The sequence below is a fragment of the Sciurus carolinensis genome, chromosome 12, assembly GCF_902686445.1.
Source record: "Sciurus carolinensis chromosome 12, mSciCar1.2, whole genome shotgun sequence".
Classification (NCBI taxonomy): Eukaryota; Metazoa; Chordata; class Mammalia; order Rodentia; family Sciuridae; genus Sciurus; species Sciurus carolinensis.
Window position 1 is genome coordinate 46,607,926 of NC_062224.1, and position 21,459 is coordinate 46,629,384.

Here is a 21,459-nt window from a genome sequence, read left to right on the forward strand (position 1 = left end):
AGCTAAGAGGCAGTTTTCCCCTAACACCCTAATGAATGGTGTGAAGATGAAATCTACTTCATCCAGAACCAAGAGAATGCAACCTCAGCTGACAGAATCCCCATTCAAGTAAGTCCAAGTCAGAATGCTCTACAGGTCATCAGTTAGTAGCCCATGGGAAGAGTAAGAGCAGCTGCAGTTGACCTACAAACCCTGTCCTGGCCTCGTTCCAAACTAACCCTTATTAGAATTCACAGTCTATCCCAGACTGACCTTGAGGTCAGAACTCATGCCCCAAGACTTGTCCTAATGGTCTAGTACAGTGGAGAGTTGAAAGTTCACCAGCCCTTGAGGCACAGTCATCAGATTCTTCAGAGACTACTTACTTCCTCTGCCACACTCCAAAAATTCCTGGATGCTGTGGGATCAGACAAGGAAGAAACAGCTGCAGAAGAAGAAAGTGAGAAACCATCTAGGTATAGGAGGAGGTCCTAGGTTTAAATACAAATAGCTCTTGGCCTGATCTACCCAGTACAAGAACCAATGGTCAAACATTGAAATGTGATGTGCCATATTGGAAATGTGGAACTAAATGTTAACTTTTAAGGAATTTTATTTAAATTTATAAACAGAAGCAGAGTATTTTTCTATTAAACACAAATACTTTGCTTTGACAGGACTACATTTGACATGAAATGCTATGTTGCTTAAGATGTTACTAGTCAAGTGTAGTGTGGGGATCTACACAGAGTAGCCAATCAACAATCTACACTGATTGGCTGAAACGATTGTGTTCCCACAGATTTAACACTGTAGTGCACTCATCTGAATATTTTAGAATGTACGAGTTATAGTATTAATTATGTAAGCCACCATTGGCAATTACATTGAAAAACATGTTTTATATAAAATATAATTGTAAAAAATATAAATAAATAAAAAATAAAAAATATATAATTGTTTTTCTAGTTTATAAAATAAATATGGCAATATTTTCAAATTTAAAACAGTCTTAGTGATAACACAAAAGCAAATGGAGATACAGAAGCTAATTCTACAATCAGAATGGTAAAAGGAAAAGGAGATGGAAGAGGAAGTTTTACAAAAAATGTCATAATCAAAGGCAATTATGATTTTCTATAGCACAGCAACATGAACAAGCTTTTGGCTGCAACAAGAAAATCACAGATGATAAAGCAAACAATATTAAGAGGTAATTTCAGCAAAGCCATGGTGAATTTGATGCTGTTTCCTCTAAAGAGTCAAAAAAGGATCAATGAAATTAGTCACTCGAAGTTAGAATTAAGCAGCCAGTAAAAAAATTTTAATGATTTTTAACATCTGAGCTCGTAACTCTGGTCAACAATAAAACATCTTTGATTCTTAAACAAAAAAAAAAATAATCTTTAGATGGAGAAAAGCTAAGAAAATGATTAGAGAAATTTTGTAAGAAAATTGTGAGAACATAAAAAATATATTGTATAAAAAGTGAAATATTTTTAATTAAGCAACTAAGCAATAGCCCATAGGACACTAATATAAACCAAGGTAAATATTGTTAAAAGTGTCTAGTAGATACATATAAATGCTATGAATTACTGCCAGTCTATGGAACTGTTGAAAGTAATAGAAAGCCATGATTTATTTATTTATTTATTATTATTATTTTGGGGGGACCAGAGATTGAACCCAGAGATGCAACATCCCCAGCCCTTTTTATTTTTTATTTTGAGACAGGGTCTTGCTGAATTACTTAGGGCTTCACTAAGTTGCTGACGTTGGCTTTGAACTAGTGATCCTTCTGCCTCAGCACCCCCACCCCATCCCTGAGCCACTAGGATTACAGGCAAGCACCACTGTGCCTGGCAAAAACCATGAATTCAATAATCGTATTCTTTGCCAATAATTTCCAGATGAGTCACAGAAGAATTCTACAAAGATACATTATACAGTTAACTCCAATTCATGTTATGCTTTATTCAAAATGAACACATGCAATATACTCAGTGAAGACAATAAAAAGCAATGTGATTTGTATTTACTCACAGATATTACACTACCTATGAAAAAGCCAAGTTTGAAGTTTCAAGAACTGGAAAATTTATTTGTAACCCAGTTAGACAGGCAAAAGAATCTGCACCGAAATTAATACTTTTCATAAGAGGAGGGAAAAATAATGGTGATATACATATGTGTGTGTATGTACTGGTAAATGAACAAGGAGTTCTTTACCACTGAGCTACACTCAGCCTTTTTTATTTTTTATTTTAAGACAAGGTCTTGCTACCTTGCCAAGGTTGGTCTGAAATGCTGGATTGTCCTGCTTCAGCCTCAGGTATGTGCCACCACCCCTGGCTATATATTTTTCCAATTTGAATCAATACACATATTTCACTGAAATCAAAAGCAGATATAGCCAGGCATGGTGACGCATACGTGTAATCACAGAGGCTCAGGAGGCTGAGGCAGGAGGATCATGAGTTCAAAACCAGCCTCAGCAACAGCGAGGTGCTAAGCAACTCAGTGAGACCCTGTTTCTAAATAAAATACAAAATAGGGCTGGGGATGTGGTTGGCTCAGTGGTCAAATGTCCCTGAATTCAATCCCCAGTACAAAAAAAGAAAAAAAGCAGATATAAAATGCCTTCAAAATGTACAAGAAAAGTTTGAAGAATATTGTCTTGATATTGATAAATTTAAACTTGGTTCTCAATTTTAAAATATATTTCACCACACAATTGTCACAGATTTTATGCCATTTTTTTTTTACAAAAAAAGTGAGGCATGACCATTACATGAAGCTTTTTCAAATATGTCTTCATATTACTTAAATATCATTTAAACTAAACTATCTTTGGTCCAATATTAGGATGCATAGAATACTCATGAATATGAATATAGGTTAATGCTTTGGCGATGATCATGTGGTGAAATACAGTATTCTTTTGGATTTGATGTTAGAAATCCTGAGTTGGCACAAGAATGAGTGAACTTACATAACTTGAACAGATAGAGCTTTTAAACTGACGTGCTTTTGTTTCAAAAAGCCAAATTAATTCTAAAAAAAGATGAATCAGTTGTGTCAATCTGGATGCAAATATTAATGGAAAGTGATTTTTTTGACACTTGATTCAGCTGCTAGAAAACTTAAGTACGGAACTTGGTTAAAATTCAACTATAAATTTTATGAAATCTAAATACAGACCAAGTACTTCAGATGAAAATTTAGTATCTGAATTTAGATCTGATATAGTTATAACATATATGCCAAATTTCAAAATTTACTACCAAAAAAAAGGAAAGACAATATGTCTCATATATATTTTTGACATGGACTGTATGTTGCAATGATAACATTTTGGATAGACTGGATTAAGAAAAACAGATTGTTAAAATTAGTTTCACCTATTTCTTCTTATGTTTTAATGTAAATACTAAGAAATCTCAAATTACACCAGGCATGGTGGCATGTGTCTATAATCCCAGCTACTAGGGAGGCTGAAACAGGAGGACTACAAGTTTGAGGCCAGATTTCACAACTTATTGAGACTTTGTCTCAAGTAAAAAATAAAAAGGGCTGGGGATGTAGCTCAGTAACAACTGGTTCAATTTCCAGTAGCACAAAAAAAGAAAAAGAAAGAAAAGAAAGAATTCTCAAATTACAGATGTGGTCATGTTATATATCTATTGAATAGTCAGAATCTCTAGCTACTTAAAGCAGTCTTTTCCCAGAAACCCTACTATCATTTGAAAATTTCTTAAAACTGTAGAATCTCAGGCCCTAGCTAAAACATACTAAACAGAAATGGAATTTTAATAAAAATCCTAGGTTTGATCAAGATGGGAAAAAAAAAAAAGCACATTTATCTTTTTGCCTGACAACCAGGAGATGGTTGGGGGTGAAAAGAGAAACCAGTCAAAAATATTGCCTAATGGTTTCAGGACACAGGACAGCAGGAAGCAAATGAGATGAGCCTCCGATTGCACAAGCTTATCACCTGGAGAGATTTCTTGGCAGTAACACAGGCAGAGAGAACCCAGGAAGAGTCCAGCAGACTCCCTGCGTGGAGGACACAGACTGCGAGTTTGGGGAAACTCAGGCAGCTAGGATTTGTAAGAAAGGGTACCAAAAGGGAGAGAACTGTGCACAGAGAGAACACCAGAAATCTCGGTCCATGTATGTAAGCAAACTTCCTGTGGCTGGGAAAGCACACCAGAAAAGATGAGTGACAGCAGCAGCTAATGCTCAGGCGCAGGTGAAAGTAGTACCTGCTTCCGCCACACAGATTGGAGAAACTCAAGATTCAGGTATATTAGGTACTCAGAAACACATTGCTTATGTTTAAAACTTCAACTTTAAGAACTAAAAGGGAAAAACTATCAAACTGCAAAAGTTAAAGATGTATACTTACTTATTAAAGCAATCACTAAAATAGCTAAACAAAGAGATACAGCTAATAAGCTAATCAAGGAGAGAAAACGGAATCCTAAAAAATATTCAAATAATTCCAAAAGGAGGCAGAAAAATAGGAAACAGCAATGAATAATGAATAGGCTACAAAGAAAACAACTAGCAAAATGAAAGATTCAAAATTAGCTGTATCAAGAGTTACATTAAATGTAAGTGACCTAAATATTCCAACAAATGACTGGTTTTCATATGGGGGGGAGATTCAAATGTATATTGCACTTTAATATAAAGACACAAATAGTTTTAAAGTGAAAGGATAGAAAAAGATGCACCATGCTAACACCAAACCAAAGAAAACTGAGGTGGCTTTATGAAAATCAGGCAAAGTATATTCTAGAGCAAAGAACATCAGTTGATGGACAAAAGATCCCTTCATAATGGTAAGTGGCCAATTTATCAATAGAATAAAAATCCTAAACGTTGATTCACTTCAGTAGCTATACATCTAAATATAGAAAGTCCTTCACTTACATTGGGTTTGTGTTCTAATATACCCAACCTAAGTAGAAAATACCATAAGTCAAAAGACACTCAATACATTTCTCACATACAAAACACTTTGGCTTAACCTAGCCTACCTTAGACCTGCTACAAATGCTAACATCAACCTACAGTTGGGCAAAACTGCCTAACACAAAGGCTCTTTTCTGATGAAGTGTTGCGTATCTCATGTACACACACAGGCATTTTGTAGACATGATGGGAAGGGATTCAAAAACACAAAACAACATCCCCAAATGGTGGCACAGTAGACTATCAGCTATTTTCCCCCATGATTCCATGGCTCACAGAGCTGTAGCCCACTGTGCTGCCAGGTATCTCAGGAGAGTATCACACCACATATCACTAGCCTGGGAAAAGATCAAAGTCAAAACTTGAAGCATGATTTGTACTGAACGTGTATCACCTTCACACTATCATAGAGTCCAAAAATCATGAAGTTGAACCATCAATAAGTTGGGGACTGTCTACATATAAAGCAAAAACTGACAGAACTGAGGAGAAACAGACAAGTTCACAGCTGTAGTCACATATTTCTATGCTGCTTTCTTGACTTCTGATAGAAAAAGTAGACAGATCATCAGTACATGCAGGAAAGATTGGAACAAGATCACCAAGTGCCACATATACACACGAAAGTTTGAGGAGTACTGCCCTGTGCTGCTAATAATGGGTACACAGTCCATATCCAGGTCAATTTTTCTGCAAATTTCAAGAAAAGTTTGAATAATTTATCCAAGATATATCACAGACCCCTGGAAGTTAAGAAATTGTGGCTAAATACTGACCTGAACTTTTCCCAAAAAACAAATTACCTGGAAGATTAAAAAAACAGTGGCAACATTATACCTCAATAAAGCTATTTAAAGGAAAAGAAGAGTCTTTTGACTTCCAACTGGTATCATCATAACTAGTGCTTTTTGTCTGACATCTATGCTGATCCAGAGTTACAGGAGAAGGTACTTTCAGGAAAGCTAATCTTCAAAAATAAATCACAGCATTTGGTGACAGAGTTAGTTGAAAGAGACTGGACTTATCTAACAGATCTGTAAATAACACCAGCCCCACCACTTAGATTAAAGCTCCATGAGACTAATTGTGCTCCTTATAGGACTACACTAACAGCTGTTATAAAATAAGGTATAGATGTTGCCTAGCACATAGCATAACACGCTCAGTAAATATTAGTTCCTTTTCCTACATGCACTGACTAGTAAGTGTGCACACCCCCAGAGCAGAGATTAACTCTCCAGCACATCTGCTTGAATAATCCCAGTAAAGATCAGGAAAGTCAATACCTTCAACAGCAAAGTCAGTCTCTCCATTTTGATCACTGAAAATCCTGAGGCATCATTCAACTGAGCCAAACTTTTCCTTCCAACCCTCAATGAAGAGCTTTACTCTATTTATGGTGGTAACTTACACTCTTCCAACAGCTGTTGCCTAACATCTCATGATGGATTAACAAAGAAAAGAAGTTGGACAGCTTTATAATCAAGTTTTAAATGTTGGTAAATAGAATATCAGAAATAACCCTATTTAAAGGTTTTTCAAGAAACACACTGGAAAATCTCTATCTTTTGTTACTGGCTCATGTAGGGCGAGGCATCCAAAGACCTGGGTTCCAGGCTGGATCCTGATGCCTAGTGCTTGATAATCTTGAATCTAATACTTTTTTTTGTGGGTCTAAATTTCCTCATCTTTAAAAAAAAGATATGAAGGCCTGTACTTTTCATCTTATAAAGTAAAATAAAATGAGATACATATGGAGACATAGATCATACTTAAAGGTATTATATTGAATGACTATGCTAATGTGTTCCTCCTGTTCATATAGAACATCAAGAGGGAAACATTAAGTGTTCTAGTTAGTGTTGTTCTCCTTTTTAAACTTATACATTCTATCTTGCACAAGTTTTTAAAATACAAAAATCTCCCAAATTACTTCTGAAAAGATTTTTCTGCAAAAATCAAGAAAAGTTTTGAGTAATTTATCCAAGATCATATCATAGAGCCCTGCAAGTTAGAAAATTGTGGCTTAACACCAACCCGAACTTTCCCCCAAAAACCTAACTAGAAGGTTAAGAAAACAGTGGCAACATTATACCTCAATAAAGTTATTGAAAGAAAAGAAAGAAAACAGTGGTAATGATCATTTTCCAGGTTTTATAAGCTAGAATTCTTTCCACATTAGCACCAAACTTGTCTTTGCAGGATGTGCACATTCACACACAAACAAACATGCACATGCATGCACACAACAGTGTTTTTACTATGAGTTGTACTAAAATCTGGGACAATAAATGTCTCTTAAGCAGACAGACACTTGAATTATTGCCTCCCAAGGCACTAAAAACTTCAACCCTAAATTGACAGCTTTGTTCTTTTATTATTACTGCATTTTGCATTAAACCGCACTTCTGGAATCCTCTATCACATGTATGATCTTCATTTTGGTATTACTACCACTTATTTATTAGCTTAGTGTATTGCCATGTGAATGTGGCTTTACCAGAAAAAGATCTAGATTTAATTCTCAATTATGTCTCCCACTAGATACCTGGTTTTGACCAACCATTTTACCTCTGTGGACCTTGATATTTCTCATCTGCATAATGGAAATAAGACTACCTGCTTCACATGGTGATTGTGATTGACATTAGATATGTGAAAAGACCTAGCAGAAGGCCCTGCACACAAAAGTACACAATATTTTAAAATCTGAATAAGCATCTCCAACCTCAACTGTGATTTCAAAATGCTTGTGAAATGCAAACAATTTTCATGGTACCTGACCTGAAACTTTCAGTATTCACTTTTAAGAAAGCATTATTCTTAGCAAGAGATGTTTGTCCTACCAGACTATGAAAAAAGGAGGAGGAGATGATGGAAGAGAAGAGATGATGGAGGTGGAGGAGGAAGAGGAAGAGGAGGAGATAGATGATAGAGGAGAGGACAGGAGATGATGGAGGTGAAAGAGGAGAAGATGATGGAGGGAAGGGAAGAGATGATGGAGGAGAGGGAGGAGCAGAAGGAAATGATGGAGAAGGGGAGGGGAAGAAGAGGAAGGGGAAGAAGGGGAAGAAAAACATCTTGAGAGAGAAAAATTCTTTCACACTGTGTATGAAGTCAATTCTTGTCATCTTTTAGCTTGTCTCCACTCCCCTACTTAAACCAAAATCTTAAAATGTGAAATCACAGATATCCTCATCTTCAGCTATATTTGGTGATGGAAATGAATCCAGCAAGCCTAAATACAATGGAAGCCACTCTGCCTACTTCCACAGCTCATTAACTCTCCTTAGTTGTCCCGAGAATCCCAAACAATGGGAAAACCATTTGGAAAATATGAAAACATGAAACAGAAAAGCCATTGTTGGGGAAACTATAAGCAATCCATGTGAATCTGGCAACCAAAGAGGATAAAAAACTTGGATGAGAAAAACGGTTGGGTGAAGATTATGCAAACACAGCATTGAACTTGGCAAAACCAACTTCTGGCTGAAATGGGAAGTGAGAAGAAAATGTGTATTGAAGACTATGGGTATGGAGTACACAAAATATGGGTTTACGCTTATGCACAGTGCTAAATCAGATACAACCTAAACCTAGAACCAGCATCTGCTCAAAGGGAAAGTGAGAAGTTTCCCACAATTAAATCTGCAGTTTTTTCCTAAGGTTCGTCTTTGGGGGGCAGGGGGGTTGTTTTTGTTTTTAGAAGCCAAGTTACAAAAGATGGAACCAATTTTCATATGGAAAAAAAAAATAAAGTGCTTTCACTGCTGTAACTAACTTGTGTTTTCCTCCAGCACTGTGAGAACCAAGTATAGAAAAAAATAAATGCCACGCGATGAAAGCTTTCAGTTTTTTAAAAAATGATGAGGAAGTTATTTTTTTAACACACAGATGTTGGGTTTACATAAATAATCAACCAAAACATTTTCTAATCATACAATTTTCTTGTCAAGCATATAATATATTTTTCTTTTTCCTGGAACCTCAATGCTCAATCTCAGTACAATATATATATATATAAAAAATACAAACACACTCACACACATATATGTATACAAACATATACATCTCCTATTTTAAAATCTTATATCAAATTAATTTTTAGGAATTGAACAGAAACAGTCTATAATTGCTTGAAATAAGTTCTCTCTAAATTTTACTTCATGATCTATCACTTTTTCCAGGAATGTAAACTCTCAGTTTTATTCTCAGAGCTTTTGGACTTAAAATAGGATGGATTAAGAAAGAATTGCAGTCTTTAAATAAATAGCATGTTCACCTGTGGAATTTCCTCATCAGGACACACAGATCAGGAACACAGATCTGGCTTTCTGCTTGTATCCCTACCAAAAGTCACAACTGAAACAGACACAGGACAGACAAATGCTTGTCAAAGTCTCTTCTTTAGCCACAGGATAACTCATCCTGAATATGCTGTAGGTGTCCTCTTGGTCTCTTCTGGAAGAAGGCAGGATTCCACTTCCCTTCTGAGCCTCTCCTTTGTTTCAAAGAGCAATAGGCTTCCTCTAACCTGCCTGGCCAGTATTCACAACCAAAACCGGGTGTTATCAGAAACACAGAGCCTTCCTATCCTTAGAAGGCAGAGAGAGGAGGAAGAACAGTATAGACTCCACCATGCTGACTGTGAAGATGAACACACTATTGCACAGGTGTGTCCTGGTGGGCATGTGCCTGCTCAGAGAAGGGTCCATTTGAAGAGCAGAACCTAATGAGGAAGTTACCCTTATCTTCAACAGGTCTGAAATAGGACTATTCTTCTCACCTAAGCACAGTTGAGAACATCAAGGTGGAAACTCAAAGCTGTTGGTATAATACACAATACCCAGAAAACAGAGTTGTGGGGCTACAGTCTCTCCTGGGTGACAATAAGGTTGGCAGCCAGTTTCTGGAATGCTTACCAGAGGGAAAGGAAAGTCTCTCTAGAAATACAGTTGCCAGAATACTGAATGTCAAGGATACTCAGAGAAAATGCATAATTACAGACTCAGAGAAACTCTTTAAACCAGGTCACCATGGATCTCCTTTATATAGTGGCAGAGCTAGTGAAATCACCACTGTATATCCTTCATACAAAGTGGCTCCAGGCTTTCTTCTTCCATCATCATTGCATTAGTCAACTTTCCATTGCTGCAACAAAATACCTGAGAAAATCAACTTATAAGAAGGAAAATTTTTTTTCAGCTCAGGGTTCAGAGGTTTCAGTCCAAGGTCACTTGGCTCAGTTGCCTTTGGATCTGTAACAAAGCAGAGCATGAGGCAGAGGAAGACTGCCTCATAGTAACCAGGAAAGAGAGAGGTGGGAGGGCTGGGGATCCTGACATCTCCTTCAAGGGCACACCCCAAATGACCTAACTTTCTTTCCAGTAGGCCCTACCTCCTGAAGGCTCCACCACCTCTCAACAGTACCACAGGTTGGCAACCTGTGTTTAGTATCAGGGTCTTCAGGGGACATTTAAGATCTAAATATAATACACACATAACAATTACATATGGGGAAGGATGTACAATGTGATTAAAGTAGATGCCTAGCTATGGAGGACAAGTAAATTGCGGAATATATTGATGGTCTCTCATTTATTGCAAGAAGGTCCATGACCTTGGATCCAAGTTCAAACTCAGACTCCACTGTGTATTGTTTGACCTCCTTTAAGATACTTAACCTACCAAGACTTCTGCTTAATAAGACAGTGCTGATTGAAAGAGGGAGGAAAGCCAAGCCCTCAGCACAGGGCCTGGGAAATAGCAGCAGGTTTCAGCAGCGGCGGCGGCAGCAGCACCCCACCAAGGCTTCAGTGCTTGTCTCCATTACATCTGGAATGCGCTTCCATCACAGTACCTATGCTTATTTTCTTCAGCTGTTATCCCAACTGTAAGCTCTGTGAGGGCCGGCTTCACTCTACAATGTACTGTCACCACCAAGAATGTGAGAAGATGTCCATGCACATTGCTCACACCTATACACACGTGCATACATATGCCAGGTGGCTGAGAAATGTTAGCTGAACAAATGAGAGATGAACAAACAGTCTGAGCACTTTCGTTTCTATATAATTCCAATCTCAAGAACCTTCCTCCGGTTGTTGTTATAGATAGGCAACTTGACTATGTTAACTGAAGTTGGTGGTCACATCCAGATTCCATGCCCAGCAGCCACCAGTTAAAGAACATCGCTGAACCGAGTATCCATTGGTCAGACTATGGTATAGTCCATACTGAAACATCAGTTCTTATCCCAGTGTTATAAACAGAGTCCCATCTCTACTAGAGCAAGAAAACTTTGTGTAATTGAGAAATTAAAGAAACAAATTTAATTTGGACATAGGTAAGTTCTTTTACTTTTTTTATGACTTGAAAAAAAGTAAAGCAAGGATAAATTTTAATTAGGTAAATATTTCTCTCTTTCTTATACACACACACACACACACACACACACATACACACACATACTAGAAAGAGCAATCTTCATGAGACCCTGTCTTAAAATAAACATAAAAAATAAAATGGGCTGAGGATGTGGCTCAGTGGTTAAACACCCCTAGGTTCAATACCTGGTACAAGAAAAAAAAAAAAAAAAAAAGAAGAGAAAAAGAAAGAAAAAAAGAAAAACAGAAAGAAAGAGCAATCTCTTGTTCACTGCCCAGATGGGAAGTCTCCAGAGTGCATGATCACAGCCAAGCCCATTAGCAGCCACTGCTGTCCTCCCTGCAGCCTCTGCTACAGGGCAGAGCATTCAACATCCAGACCATCAATTCCTGATACTGGGCATAACCCTCTCTCTTCATGGCTTGGGGTAAAAATAAAGATTCCCTAATCAGGGTCAATCTGACAATGATTTCCTAAAACTTTTCTCCAGTATATGATTCTGAACACAGGATCATGGTTAGGACATATCCCTGACAACCTTATAAACAAAAGGACTCAATACAGTCTTTTTTTTTTTTGGGGGGGGGGGTTCCTGGGATTGAACCCAGGGGTACTTAACCACTGAGTCACATCCCCAGCCCCTTTTTATTTGGAAACAAGGTCTTGCTAAGTTGTTTAGGACCTTGCTAAATTGCTGGCTTTGAACTTGTGATCCTCCTGCCTCAGACTCCTGAGTCCCTGGGATTATAGACATGTGCCACTGTGCCTGGCTGAGTAAGTCTTAATATGACAAATTGTTCATGACTTATGCAAACCCAGACTGGCCACAAAGCACACACTCCCTCCCCAGATTCACCAGAAATATAATTTGAAGGAGGAAAAAAAAGAGGGAGAGAGAGAGCACAAACAGTAATTCTGCTCTGTGTGTGTAAAATTTCCATTTGTAAAGAAAAGGTTATTCAAAATAAGCTTACATTCCAGTCACTTTCAGGTACTGCCATGTGAAAGGAAAGCCAAAATAAATTTCAATCTTCCCCAAAGTTCAACTCTTTAAATGACCTGACCTGACCAGTTTCAAAACGGGTGTATCCAAGTTTCAATTCCAAAGAAGTATTTTGAAAAGCAAAAGTTCCCTCGAAATAAAAACTTTGAGGGTGTATATAATGTAATAATTATACTAAACTCAGGTGACAGCCAAATGGGATCAACTCAGGACAAAGGCAGAAGGGTCTACAAATTGTTGGAAAAATAAAGGGAAAAGAATATACCTATTAAGAAGCACTGTCAAAAAAGGGGAAAGAAGGAAGGGAAAGAAGAAAGAGCAGAACAGCCTGGAAAGAAACAAAGCCATGCATTGGAAAGCCTGGGAAACTGTGGATACAAAAGGTCAGCAGCGCTGGGAGCAAAAAGGGGGCAGCAGAATCAGCCAAAGCAAAGGCAGACAGAAGTAACCAGAAAGGACAGTTGGGGGTGGGGGAAACTTACCCCAAGTCAAGAACAGGCTGGATAGTGGGGGGAAGCAATTAAACACCCATGACAGATGGAGATAAGGGCATCCAAGGCAAATACGTCCCTAAGACGCTTGAAACCTTAGACTGCAGGGAGGTGGCCAGGCAGCAGCAACCAGGGACAGGAGGGGCAGAATGTCAAAGGGAAGACAAAGGGTCCTAGAATGAAAAGAAAGCAGCCTACATTTGGAGGTGTGGAGGAGGTCCACTAGGTACGTGCAGGGAGCAGGACTGCAGCTGCACAATGAACACTAGAGCTATCCTAAGCAAAGGAGGGGCTGGGCTCTCTGTGGCTGCACCCACAAAGCTCATCATCATCTTCCTCCCGTGGTAAAATAAATGGCTACTGTTTCTAAACTCTAAGGTGTACGATGCTGAGGGGACACCACAGTCACCATTTCCAGGGGGCGATGGCCCATTTTCCAATAGTCCTTCTGCAGAAAGGACAAGACAGGTTAACTTTGACCTTCTGTCTGTGTCTGACACCATCAAGAATTCTGTAGCATCCCAAACCATTAAACTGGAATAAACTACCTGATGCTTAAATATGAAATTGTCACTGAAAGGAGATAGGCTAGTTGAGGAAGGAGGATGGGTCCCAAGGCCACGTAAGGCCTGTGTGTGCATGTGCATGTGCATGTGCGTGTGCATGTGTGTGTGTGTGTAGGTGTATGCAGGTGTGTGTTAACAGAAAGGAGGGAGGCATGTGTTAGAAAGATGGCAGCTGTGCATTTGAGAGACAAGACTTAGAAACATAACAGGATAAGAGAACAACTGTACTGTGCAGAGAAGTGTAATGAGAGATTTATCCCAGGGAATGCACCCAGTAAAAAACCAGGAAGATCCGTTACAGTCAGAGCAAGCACAAGAAGTCTTAGGAACCAGTGACTTTTTAACCTTTTTTTTTTTAATGTATATTTTGACCCTTCCAACATTTAGCCAGGGAGAGTGCTGAATTCTGAGTCAGGAGATATAAGTTCTGGCCTAGCCTAGGCCCAGTTATCAACTGTAGACTTAGTTTCTTCTTCTGCAAAATGGAAACCCCAGGTCACCAGCTGTAGGAACCTAATGGGGTTCTTGAGAGTCTCAAATGAAAATGGCAGTAAAAACCAACTGAAAACTGAAACACTGTAAAAATCTGTTATTAATGTGCTAGAGGGATAAAGTAGAAGATACATGAATGTGTAGAAGGAGCCCAGAGGGGATTAAAGGGCTTAGAATTGTGGGTCCAACTCAGCAACTCTGAGTCACTAGGGGATCTGAAGCAATAGCAGTTTCCAGAACAAGGGCCCCTTAGAGTTAGATGAGATTCAGAGTCAGAGGGTTTTATACATGTCCAAGTGATTATGGTTTATTTTATAACCTCTTCTAGAACAAAGGGGATTGAAGCAGACTGAATCCCAATAAAGGACTGTGATTTATGCTGTAGCTACCAGAGGGTCATTTATTCACAATTCACAATAAAGAGGAACAATGCAAGATGTCTTATAGTGCTGGGCAGGAGTGGGGAGACGCAAAGACTGAGGTGAGACAGGTGTCTTTACAGGAATTCAAGACCTTTAAGTACAGGTACTCAAAATTTGATACACCATATAATGCCTCTTCTGTCTTACTGTACCCAGGCTCTCCTCCTTGATTTTTACTGGCACATAAGCTTGCTGAACTCTGGCTTTATTTGAGTTGACATGATTACAGCACTGTTCTGAAAACAAAGAGGTGCGTGAAGGGGCATAATCACAAAAAGGGCCTGCCTCTACTACAGTCCTCACAGTTTCCCTGTTGTTTATGTCTGCTGTTCCTGAACTGGGCACCCAATCGGGCTGGGCCCAAACCTCTTCCATCTTCACATGTTCCTCAGGCCTGTCACCTTGTAAACACTCAACATTTGCCTGGCTGACTTAAACCAAACAGCCAGATCACCTTGGGTAAGTAACAGCTTTTTGGAAATTCAAGTTCTCTCACTGCCAAAACAAGAAGCATGGCCAGAGTACCTTCCAGCCCTGACTAATGCAAAAGAACTTCCATGCAATAGAAGTATTACATGCAATAGAAGTATTCCGTGCAATAGAAGAATGTATATTACTAAACCTGATTCGTAGGGTAAAACATTTTTTAAAAATTTAATGTCAGATCCATTCCTTTACTAATTAATGAACTATAAAAGCTACCTAGGTTTTAAGTATAGAAAAACTGTAGACAGGCTGGTTATCCTAACCATTAAAAAAAAATCAATTTAAAAAAATGTTAATTCTGACATTTCCTTTTAAATCTTTTCCTCTCGACAGACTCTATCTGTAATAACATTGACATAACAGAAACAAACAAGGACTATTTACAATGGCTACAGTTTAACAAAGGCTCCTGGATTTTTACCTTCCTTGGTTACTGAACAAAAGCAGCAAATGTAAGTACAGTTGCCCTAGCAGCTGGCAAGTTCTCTCCCATAAGAGAAGAAGTTGTGGAACAGCTGGGGAATGCAAGATGCTTTTGAACAAGCTGCTATGTGATCCAAAATAACGCTGCCTGTTTATCTTCCCTACAAAGGAAGCGACAGCCCAGAGCAGGTCTGGCGCATGCCCAGCAGCTGCTTCTGACTTCACAGTGGGAGCACAAGTGGCTACAAATGGAGCAAGATGCACAAAAGGGGGGCTCTTGCTCCTAACCCTTTACAGGCTGCCAAGTAGTTACACACTCAGCTCACTTTCCAGGGTGGGAGAAAGCTGCATTTCATATCCAAATGTCAACCCTATGTAATGATGATCCTTCTCTTACTCCCATCTGTACAGTAAACAGAAAGATAACTTTTACCAAAACTATACCATCGATTGTTTAACATACTACATAGTTTCTAGTGCTCTGGTCCATAATTGATCATTTAAAATATAAAAAGCACAAAGTTCAGAATTATAAAATAGTGAAAATGAAAATTATTTCTCCACTTATGTTTCATGAATTGAAAACCTTTCAAGTGTTTTCACACATGAAATAGTCACATTGGTTGTGCCCTAGTTGTTCAGCTTAAGTGATCTGTACCTCATTCTGTTACTGTTAGTTTAGCAATTTTCTAATCAAACGTAATTTACTCTATTTCAGCAAATATTTTTGAAATGTTACATATCAAACTCTCTTTCCCCCTCTGTCAACTTGGTGGCTCACCTTTAAGCAAACTTTCAGAAAATATTCTATTTTCCAAGATGGTTCTTCTTTCCAAGTTTAAGCCAGTACAGTTTTCACAGAAGCAGATAATTTTTTAGTAGTGTAGATGGCTAATCAATCAAAAAAGAGAATACTTGCTTCATTTTCTATATGTAGTTGAGGTTTTAGTTGATTTTGTTAATGTCCTGCCATCTTAGTCATTTGGACACTGACTTTAAATTTAAAAAGGAAAGGGAAATGGCTGGAGGGGCAGCCACAAAATTACACAGTGGCAAAAGCAGGAGGAAAGCCCTACAGTCACACAGTCTCTTGTAAATTCCTTCAGCAAACTTTCCCATCACTATTAACCTCTTCTACCACGCTCAACTTGCTGACAAAAGAGGAGGAAATCCCTAACTGTACAAAATTGCAGTCATGACGAAAAATAATGAGTTTGGGCATCTTACTTTACTTCTCCAGATGAATAGTGGAAGGGAAAAAAGTAGGAGTCTATTCTTAAACAACACCATTATTCGTTAACATGTGTTGATCAGCTACTATGTGCTAGGCACTGTGCAAAGTACCTTATGTGGATTGCCTAATTCAACTCCTGCACTTGAAATCAGGAAGCACCATCATTATCCCCTTTTTAAAGGAAGAAAGTGAAGCTCAGAGAGGTTAAGCAATTGTCTAAGGTTACAGAGCAATAAAGGGTGCTTGAACCCAGTCATTCTGACTTCAGAGGCTTGCCTTACTCATCATGCCTTCCTATCTCCAGGAATGGCAGGGCAGTAGGACATTCTGAGTCCCAGATTGTCATTCCAAAGTTTCAAACCTCTTTCTTTGAGGCAATACATTTTAAATAATAGTCATAATACCAAAATCCCATATGTTAAGCCTGAGCTCCATGTTGCATAGAGGATATATGGATTACGCATATTCCTAGACCCTCAGAAGTAATTCAGGGGGGTTAACATATCGGTTAGCAAGGTTGTCTGTTATTTCCAAAGAGACTTCACTTAATTTTAAACACACAGTCAGCACAGTGGCAATATCCCACACAGGGCAAGAAACTGCAGCTCCTTGCAACAGGGAAGGTAAATTGAGCTCTAAGCTGTTGGAGTTCCTGAGTCCAAGCTCACCTGCCTAATGAGATAGCACACAAAGCAAAGGGCAGCTATTTCTGACTCTCTTTGGAAGTGTCACATATTTCTAAAGATTTTTAGAAGGTGGTTTTTCATAAACCTTAAGCTTTAAAAGTTGGTTTAGTTGAGATGCTGGCAATAACAGAGGTCAACAATGTGTGGAAAGTCAATCAAACCTTAATGCCTAACAGAATCAAACCTTAACTTGGGGTTACAGTGTATAGCCAGCAATCCATAAAAAACAAAACAGAACAAAGCAAGTAAGCAGTCGCCTTTGGAGCAGGATTCATGGACTTGTTTGCTTGTTTTTGGTAGGGCTGCTCCACCAAGTTACATTTCCAGTCCTTTTTATTTTTTTATTTTGAGACAGGGTCTCGCTAAATTGCAGAGACTGGCCTGGAATTTGTGATCATTCATTCTGCCTCAGCCTCCCAAGTAGCTGGGATTACTGTTCACCCAGTTCTGTTAACCTCCTTAGGCCTCAGTTTCTTCATGTGTAAAACAGAAATAACCTTCTGGGAGGAGGACCTGAAGTTTAAAAGAGCAAAGTGAAGATCCTTCCAAAGTGCGGTAAGATTCTTTCTTGCATTAGGCATTTGCACCATCAAAGCTGGTTCCTGACCTTTCTTTACAACAGATGGGTTTGGAAGCACATAAGACACTAAGAGGTGAATTTCATCCACTGACTACTGGGGGTTGAGATTCACACCAGTAGGGAGGACTTGGCTTTCTTTGGCAGCACTTCCTCCTCTCCTGTACAGGTCCTGGAAACATCTGGCGCCAGCAGAGATGCTGCGCCTGACATTTCGATGGCAATACTTGTGCATGCGCACGGATTTGCATAAAGTTACCACAAACCTCGGGGATGGTGGAGGGGTGATTGGCAAGGAGCTCTTTTAATTGTCCCATCTGGCCTCTCCCCTTCCGCGAAACTCGCAATTGCAATAAACCTTCAGACTTCAAACGATCTGAATTGCCTACGCCAGAAGCGCTTAACTCCGCACCTGACCCAGATTGCGGCCTGGACTGGAGCCTCCCCGCCTCTCACTCACTAATGCAATTACCGTCTTCAGGAGGTACTGGGGACTCCTGATTGTCACCCGCGGACTAAACCACTCCCCATCTGGGAGTCCCTTTGGGCGTCTACACCACAGGGAGGGGCATGGGCGGGCGGTGGTGGCAGAGTGAGTCGCGCGCCTAGTTCAAACTCGCGGAGGTCCGGGAGTGGGGTGGGGGGCGGGAGCCCCTTGCAGCCCTGGCCACTCCCCCGCAACAGTGAGAGAGAAAACAAACAATATAGCAGTTCTAAACACTAGCGCGTAACTCCCCAGGACGCGCTCTTCCCCGCCCCTCCTCCCCGCGTAACGGGCAGCTTGCTAACTTCCCGAAACTCCACGCAGAGTAATCCCAACCCGGCCAGTTCTTCTCGGCTGCGCGCGCCAGCGCGCCGGGGACGGAAGTGGGTGGAAGCAGCTGCCGCGCCGCGCCGCGCCGCGCCTTTGTTACTGCTCCGGGACCCGGTGGGCCGCCCGCAGCACCCTGTGGCAGCAGCCCCGGGATCCTCCGCCCGCTCCCTGCGGACGCCTCCCAGGTTCCCGCTCCGTCCGGGACAGGACCATAAGCAGCCACAATAAAACTGATCCCACCTCTGGCCTCAGCCTCTAGGGAGGCGCAGCGGCGCGTCCTAGTGTCCCTCGGCCTTAGCCCCATGCTGTCGTTCTCTGCCCTTAGGCTACAGCGACCAGGGACATTCCTCACCTTCCAGGGCTTTCTCCACACCTCCGAGTGGCGGAACCGCTGCTTCCCGCGGGACGGAGGCTTAACAGCCCAGACTTCACAGTAGCGCCCCGGCCACGCCCCGCCTCTTTCCCACTGAGCGACGATCAGGTCCCCGCTCTCGGGATGATTCACTTCGCTCCTTACCTGGAGGCTCGCACGAGTCCCCTCCCCTCCGCCGGCCCGCGCAGCTATCGGGAGCTGGCGCCCTCTGCCGGGCCACCAGGCGGGAGCACCCTCGAGACCCGACGAGGGGCAGAGCAAGGAAGGTGGAAGAAAATAGATCAGAGCCGAGCGCAGGGACACCCACGCCTCCCACCGCTGGTCAGGCACTTCCAGAACACCGGCGAGCGCGCAGAGGACCGTTCTCTGCGAGATTCAGACCTAACTGAGCTCGCGCTCCCAGAATTACCCCCCTTGCGGTCCAGCTGGTCCAACCCTGTCCCCGGGAGGTGCCTGGAGGAAACGGCGACAAATCAGCATGTGCACGTCCTGTATTAAAACACTGCAAAGGCAGTTTTTACTGGTTCGAATATGAAGTTTGTGTCTTGAGCCTCAGCAGCTCTCTGCTGCCTGAATTAAAGGAAGGGGGACGCCTCCGGGTCCCAGGCTAGGAAAAGGTTTGGGGTGAGCTGTAAGTGCGGTCATAGCCTCGGGGTGTTGGGGCTCCCGGGTCCCAGTTGGGGCTGAAAGCCTGGCCGACTTATGGTTCGCCCCAGCTGGGCGAGTGGCTATCCGATTGACTCGCTCTGTCGCCTGAGCAAACACTTCCCGCAGGTTAGCTTCTTAGCCTCCTACAAGTTCTGAGTGAAACTTTGACGGGGAACCGGGTGGAAAAGAAGATATCTCGGCTGGAGGGCCAGCGTCTTGACGCGGAGCGCGTGCTACCAGGAGCCAAAACTTCCCTACCCCACTCACCTTGTACCCGCGTTCCTGCCCAGCCCCGGCCGCAGGGTCGCCCTCGCCCACCTGCCGGCCCAGCAGCCACACGAAGTTCCCCGAGGGCCGGGAAACGCGGTCTAGCGCGGGACCTCGGTGACAACCACACAGTCCCCTACTCAAGCTGGCTCTCCAGGAGAGGCCGGGGAAAACTGGTAGGACCCCCAGTCGCTGCAGCTGCCTGAGAGGAGTAGTTGGAGCTGGCCAGGCTAATCCAGGCGCGTCCTTCCCCGAGAGTCGGCAAGCGAGTCCCGGAGCGGCAGGCGGGCGCCGGGTATTAATTGAAGGGCCCCCGGGTGTCAGCCGCCGGGCGCTCTGAGTGGCTCGGACGGCTAGCCAGGCCGGCGGGGCCGGCCTGACCCACCCCCTCCGCGCGCTCCCGTCCTGGCCCGGCCCGGGGACGCGCCCCCGCTCAATCGCTGGCGACTCCCGGGCGTTGGGGTTCCCGGGCTGAGATCTCTCACCCGATGTCACATGCCACTCACTGCCTGTGGCTTCAGAGGCCAAAGGAGTGCCGCTTACCTCCGAGCCCCAAGCCGGCACTCGAGTTTCCTGCCGTTCTAGAGGTAAAACCTGGTAACGTGGGCGAACGTTGCATTGGTAGCTCCTCGGGACAGTTACCAAGGAGACTGTCTTCGCTGGGCCACTCGCAAGTGTGAAGAGTCAGGTCACCCCCACCGCCTGTCTCAAGGGACCTTAGCCTACCTCAGTGTGTTTCGCACGTAACTACATCAGAATTCCCCTGATGTCGTTAACATATGATTGTTGCCCCTTTCCCCATCCGATGTGTTTCTGATTCTCTTAAGTTGTAGGTGGGGCCAGAGGACTGGCAGTTCTCAGAAATTCCCAGGTGATGCTGAGGGAGTCGTGAAAATTAGAGTTAAGGTTGTTAAAGTGTTTGGGAGGGCAAAGCAGTAGATAAATTTAAACATGGAAAACGTTACTTGTCTGTTTCAATAGTGTCCAACCCCTGCTTCGCTCCCACCACCAATACCTTGGGCCAGGCCCTTTGGACTATCTCCTGGTTTTTGATACCAGTCTCCTAAACAGACTCCAGTCTGGCTTCTCTGCCAGCATCCTCCACACTGCATCTTCAGTGATCTTTTAAAAACAGATCCCACAGCTCTTCTTAAAAGCTCTCAATGGACTCCTTTGATGTTTCAGGAGAATATTCAAGTTCCCTAGCCTGTCTAAGCTGCTGGTTGCATCTGTGCCTGCCTCTCAGTCATAGGGATCACTCATATACGATGCCCTGCATATCCGCAAGGTCCATGCTCTTGGGCATACTTTGATTTTCTTGGTATAAGACAGAAGATGCCAATCGCCTCCCAGTCTCTTGTTCCAGGAGGCCTGCCTCTCCCTTTCTGAATTAAGGGACCCCTCCCAACACCCACAGCACCCCATATGGATTTCAGTCATAGCCCTTAGAACACTGGACTATAATTACTGATTCACTTTTCTGTGTCCTCTATTACAATGAGAACTGGAGACAATGACATTATCTATTTTTGTAACTTTGAGGTGTAGATTGAACTTGCCCAAAAATATCATATATATGTGTATTATATACACATATACAATATTATATACAATGCTAGTATAATAGT

General features: G+C 41.9%; 1 protein-coding gene across 3 annotated transcripts in view; it reads right to left on the reverse strand.

Annotated features, from left to right (window-relative positions):
• Positions 1-20,094, reverse strand: part of Svil (supervillin) — a 223,911-nt gene extending 203,817 nt beyond the window's left edge. For 2 of the 3 annotated variants that reach the window (XM_047520177.1, XM_047520176.1), the window contains exon 1: positions 19,832-20,094. The gene's annotated coding sequence lies outside the window, so the exon portion shown is untranslated. Of the gene's footprint in view, positions 1-18,895; positions 19,021-19,831 lie in introns of those variants that run through there. The other variant, XM_047520179.1, reaches the window with a different exon arrangement.
• Positions 20,095-21,459: the final 1,365 nt, after the last annotated feature.